The sequence below is a fragment of the Nannospalax galili genome, unplaced genomic scaffold (assembly GCF_000622305.1).
Source record: "Nannospalax galili isolate Female #2095 unplaced genomic scaffold, S.galili_v1.0 scaffold64, whole genome shotgun sequence".
Lineage (NCBI taxonomy): Eukaryota > Metazoa > Chordata > Mammalia > Rodentia > Spalacidae > Nannospalax > Nannospalax galili.
The window spans coordinates 183,555-190,020 of NW_008352316.1; positions in this window are offsets into that span (position 1 = coordinate 183,555).

Here is a 6,466-nt window from a genome sequence, read left to right on the forward strand (position 1 = left end):
TAAGGATTATTATACACAGCAAAATGTTTTATGACTGTACTAATTCAACAGCAAACATAAACTTTTATAGCCACTTTTGAAAGAGATGTATCTTTAATCTGAAAGCTGTTTTTGAGTATGTTAAAGCTGTAATGAAATGCTTCTTCTAAAAAAATTTTTTAATATTTTTTTTTAATTAAAAAATTGGTTGTACAAGTGTCTCCTGAATAGGATGAGTCCTTTGGGTATATGCCAAGGAGTGCTATAACCAGATCATATGGTTCATGTTTAGGTTTTATTTTTTCATTTTTAATTTTTTAAGAGTCCTCCACACTGCTTTCCATAGGGGTTGCATGAGTTTACAATCCCACCAGCAGTGCATGAGCATTCCCCTTTCTCCACATCCTTGCCAGCATTTGGTATCATTTGTTCTCTTGATCTTAGCCAGTCTGACTGGGGTAAGGTAAAATATTAAGGTGGTTTTAATTTGCATTTCTCTAATTACTAATGATGTTGAACACTTTTTAAGATGTTTCTTAGCCATCTTTATTTCTTCCTTTAGAACTTTCTGTTTAGATCTTAACACATCTTTTAATTGGTTCATTTGTTTTCTTGATTCTTTTTTTTGCATTCTTTATATATTCTGAATGTTAAACCTCTGTCAGACGTGCCACTTATGAAGACTTTTTCCCATTCTGTGGGTTTTCTCTTGACCCTCTGGATTGTTTCTTTTGCTGTACAGAAGCTTCTTAGTTTAATGACTGTTTAAGTTATTGATTGTTGACCTTAATTCCTAAGCAACTGGTGTTCAATTTAGAAAGTCCTTTCCTACACCTATATCTTGTAGGTTACTGCCAATATTTTCTTCTAATAGTTTCAGAGTTTCAGGTTTCACATTGAGATCTTTGGTTCATTTGGAGTTGACTTTTGTGCCAGGTGAAAGGTGAAGGTCTAGTTTCATTCTTCCACAGGTGGCAATCCAGTATTGCCAGCACCATTTGTTGAAGATGCTGACTTTCCTCCATTTTGTGTTCTTGTCATCTTTCTCAAATATCAGGTGGCTGAAATTGCTTGTACTCAGGTTTGGGTCTTCGATGTTGTTTCATTGATCTATCTGTGTATTTTTGTGCCAGTACTATGCTGTTTTTATGACTATAGCTCTGTAATATACTTTGAGATTTGGTATAGTAATCCCCCTACTGTTTCTCTTTGTGCTCAGGGTTTCTTCCATATGAATTTAAGCATGGTTTTTCTAATCCTGGGAAGTATATCATGGGGATTTTTATTGGTATTGCATTGAATCTATGTATTGCTTTTGGTAGGATGGTCATTTTCACAATATTAATTCTTCCAATCCATGGGCATGGGAGGTCCTTCCATCTTCTGGTGTCTTCCTCAGTCTCTTTCTTTTTAAAGAAAATAATTTTGTTACTGAGTTTTTAAAACATAATACATTTCCCATTAAAATCCCAACCCCCCTCCTCCATCCATGCCTCCCCTATCTGCCCACCAAACCTTATGCAGTATGCCACACATGCTGAGTCCTATTCATTCAGGTGTTTGTACCCAAATGTCCTCCAGTATAAATGCTTCCACTGGAGTCTAGTCAACCCATCCAGTGGTCATATATAAGTCATACTCTCCCTCATCCAACAGCAATCAAACTCAAATATTTCTCAATCTACTGCTGGTCTGCGACCTATTTCTCACCTCCCCTTTGGGCCTTTCTTTAAATGAGCTGACATGGATTCCATGCTCAATGCCACCACTGACACAGGCTCACTTGAGCAAGCCTCCAGTGGACTGGAGGACCCTACCTCCCTGTTTTCATGAACAAGCCCTGGTTCTTACAATCTTTCTGCATCCTCTTCCACAATGATCCATGAGCCATGCATGGGTGAGGTTCCATATCCCATCCTACACTCTACAGTCTCTTATTCTCCAAAGCTGTGGCCTTCTGTGTGCATTAAACTCTGATGTACATGGAAGCCTCACTGGTGAGAAGTGCATTAGCCCTCTCTCTACCCCTTATTCAACTATGTTCCATGAGCCTTGGTTGTAGAGATTGAACTGCAGATGTGTCATCTGGTACTGGGCATCTCCCAGCCATATCTTTTCTTTGCCTGACCAGACGTGTAACCCTGCGGTAGCCTCAGTCTGTTGCAAAAAGAACTTTTTTGGATGAGTGCTTATACAGCATGCCTATCACTCTAAGGGAGGCTCTCTTTTATCTGACACTAAATTCCCTGACAAGCAGCTCCCCGGTATACATATGCACTAATGTTCAGACACTCTATGTGTATTTCTTATACGGTTTCTAGGCCATCACTTTTCCCCCTAGGTTTCCTAGCCCCCCAAGATTAACTCATCTCCACTCTTTTTTCTCTCATTCGATTTCCCTCCTCTTTCCCTCCCTAGTCCCAGTACCCCCATTATACCCCCTCCCCCCAATACCTCCCAACTACCACCATCTTTCCTCTCCCTCCCCCACACCATGGTCCCTTGCATGTTCCTCCCTCATATCCTCCCTGCCAATTAGTCCCACTTTTTCCACCTCCCTCCAGTAACATCTGTTCCCTACTATCTCCCTTTCAGGTTTTTTCTTGTCCTTTACCTCCATCTATCCTTTCCCTTTACCTGGTTCTTGGTGTTACATCAGAATTTATATACTTACATGTAAGGGATTGGTGCTACAATCCATAAATGAGGGAAAACATAGGTCACTTGCTTTTCTGAGTTTGTGTTACTTCACTTAGTGTAACACTCCATCCATTTACCTGCAGATTTCATAATTTCATCTTTTCTTACTGCTGAGTAGAACTCCATTGAGTAGATGTACCACATTTTCATTAACCATTCATCAGTTGAGGGTTACTTAGGTTGTTTCCATTTCTTAAGACATTGTGAAGAGAGCAAGAGTAGCAACAAACATGGATGTACATGTATCTCTACAATATGATGAGTCCTTTGGATATATGCCAAGGAGTGGTATGACTGGATCACATGGTAGGTTCATTTTTTGTTTTTTGAGGGTTCTCCACACTGCTTTCCATAGCGGTTGCACGAATTTGCATTCCCACTAGAGGTGAATGAGCATTCCTCTTTCCCCACATACTCTCCAGCATTTGGAGTCTTTCATTCTCTTGAGCTTTGCCAATCTGACTGGGGTAAGATGGAATCTTAAAGTGTTTTTTATCTGTATTTCTCTAATTACTAAGGATGTTGAGCACTTTTTTAAAGGTGTTTCTTAGCCATATTTTTTTTGTTTGAGAACTCTTTTATCGCCCATCTTTTTATTGGGTCGTTTATTTTGTTCTTTCTTTCTTTTTTGAGTTATTTGTATATTCTGGATATTAATCCTCTGTTGGATGTGTAGCTGGTGAATATTTTCTCCCACTCAGTGAGCTTCATCCTCCCATCCTTAGTTGTTTCTTTTGCTGTACAGAAACTTTATAGTTTAATGAGGTAGCACTTACTGATTATGACTTTAAGTGCCTGAGCAGCTGGTGTCTGATTTAGAAAGCCCTTTCCTATGCCTATGTCTTAGAGGGTTCTGCCTAAGTTTCTTCTAGCAGTTTCTGAGGTTTTCTGAGGTTTTATGTTGAGGTCTTTGATCCATTTGGAGTTGACTTTTGTGCAGGGTGAAAAATAAAGGTCAAGTCTCATTTTTCTGCAAGTGGTGATCCAGTTTTGCAAACACAATTTGTTGAACATGCTATCTTTCCTCCATTGTGTTTTCATAGTCCCTTTGTCGAATATCAGGTGGCTGAAGTTATATGAACTCATGTTTGGGTCTTCTATTGTGTTCTGTTTATAAGTCTGTTTACACGTCTAATTTTACGCCAGTACCATGCTACTTTTATGACTATAGTTCTGCAGTATAGTCTGAGATCTGGTATGGTGATGCCCCCAGCATTGTTCTTTTTACCCAAGATTGTTTGGGCTATTCAGGGTCTTTTGCGATTCCGTATGAATTTTATGAAGATTTTGTCAAGCTCTGTGAAGAATGTCATGGATATTTTGATTGGAATTGCATTAAATCTATAAATTGCTTTTGATAGAATCATAATATTGATTCTAGAAATCCATGGGCATGGTAGGTCTTTCCATCTCCTAGTGTCTTCCTCTATCTCTTTCTTTAGAGTTTTGAAATTTTTATTGTAGAGATCTTTAATGTCTTTGGTTAGGTTTATTACTAAGAAATTTTTTAAGGCTATTGAGAATGGGAGGTTTTCCTTGAATGCCTTTTCTCGTTGCTTGTTATTGGTATATAGAAAGGCTACTGATTTTTGTAAGTTGATTTTTTATCCTACCACTTTTCTAAAAGTATTAATCAATTCTAACAGTTTCCTAGTGGAATATTTGGGCTCACTTACGTATATCATATCATCTGTAAACAGAGATAATTTGACCTCTTCTTTCCCAATTAGTACTCCTTTAATTTCTTTCTGTTGTCTTATTGCTCTTGCAAGAATTTCAAGCACTATATTGAAAAGGAGTGGAGATAGTGGGCAGCTCTTTCTGGTTCCTGATCTTAATGGGAATGCTTCCAGTTCTTCTCCATTTAAGAGGAGGTTAGTTGTGGGTTCGTTGTATATAGCTTTAATTATGTTGAGGTACGTTCCATCCAGACCAATTCCTCCTAGGACTTTTAACATGAATCCATGTTGGATTTTGTCAAATGCCTTTTCTGCATTTATTGAGATGATCATGTAGCTTTTGTCTTTAAGACCATTTATATGTTTTATTACATTTATTGACTTACATAAGTATGTAACATAATTATGTTGAGTTATGTTCCCTCCAATACAATTCCCTTTAGAACTTGTATCATTAATACATGCTCAAATCTGTTGAAAACCTTTTTCTGTATCTATTGAAATGACAATGTGGTTTTTGTCTTTGTGTCTATTTATATGATTTATGATGTTTATTCCTTGCATATGTTGAACCATCCCTGCATCGCTAGAATAAAGCCTACTTGGTAATTGTGAAGATCTTTTTGATGTGCACCTGTATGTGGTTTGGAAGTATTTTGTTGAGAATTTTTTGCATCTACGTTCATTGAAGATATGGGTCTATAGTTTTCTTTTTTGGTTGTGTCGTCACCTGGTTTTGGTATTAGAGTGATGCTGGCTTTGTTTGGGTATTCTCCCTCTCTTTATATCATTTTTAATAATTTAAGTAGTATTGGTTGGAGGTCTTTTTTAAATGTCTGGTACAATTCTGCTGTGACTCCATCTGGGAATGTGGTTTTGGTTGTTTTTTTTTAAGTTGGGAGGTTTTGTATTACTGTTATGATTTCCTTATATGTTATGGGTCTGTTTAAACTGTTGATCTCTTCTTGATTTAATTTTGGTGGTTCCCATGATTTTAGATATCCATTAATTTCCTTTATGTTTTCAAATTTAATACAGTATAGGTTTTTAAAGCATTCCCTTACAATATTCTGGATCTTTTGGGTGTCTGCTGTGATGTTTCCCACTTCATCTCTGATTTTGTTGATCTTGATTTGCTCTTTCTTTTCATTAACAGGGCTAGGGATGTGTCTATCTTGTTTCGCTTTTCAAAGAACCAGCTCTTAGATTCATAGATTCTTTGTATTGTTTTGTTTCTATTTCATTAATTTCTGACTTGTTTTTTGTTATTTCTTCTCTTCTGCTGGGTTTGGGTTTCATTTTTTCTTGCTGTACAAGAGTCTTGAGTTGCAATGTTAAGTCATTTATTTTTGCTCTTTCTGATTTTTGTTGTTCTTGTTGTTGGGTGATTTTTTTTAACTTTTATAAAAACTTTATTGAGAATTTCATACATGCATATAAGGTGTTTTGATCAAATCCATACCCACTCCCTCCCTTCCAACACTTCCCATAGCTCCCCATCACTTTTTTTTCTTTTTTCTTATTTCATTTATTTATTTTTATGGGTCTTTTGGGTACTCTAACATTCCCCCCATCTGAAGAGGTAACACTAAAAATCTTTTAAAGATTAGATACAAGCTCCCAAACACTTTTGACATTTTTGGCCTTTGGAACAGAGTATGTTGCTAACAGTCCCAAGGACATTTTGACTTTTAGACAAGAAACTGGCTACTTTGGGGTCTTTTTACCCTAAATGCCTAGCCAGTTCCTGCCTTCTGTTCTTATCAAAACATCCTCTGAAGGAGTTACCCAAATTGCCTATAAGGAATAGGGATGCAGACTGCTCTGGCTTCTTCCATGCTGAACAGGGATGCAGGGTGAGGCAATTGGAGTAACCCCTTCAGTGGGTCTATCTGAAAGACTCCCAAATTACATAACTCTTATCTCTTAGGGGAAAAGAAGGTCCTTGAATCATGAAGAAGAGATATGAAGGAGAAGTAAAGGCAAGAGTAATTAGCACTACAAGTCTAGACAGGGAACTAGAAAAAAGTCAGAACAGGGCAATTTTCAAATGATCACATGATAGCTCATTGGAATTTCTTGACAAGGACCTCCAAAAGCATCCCTGT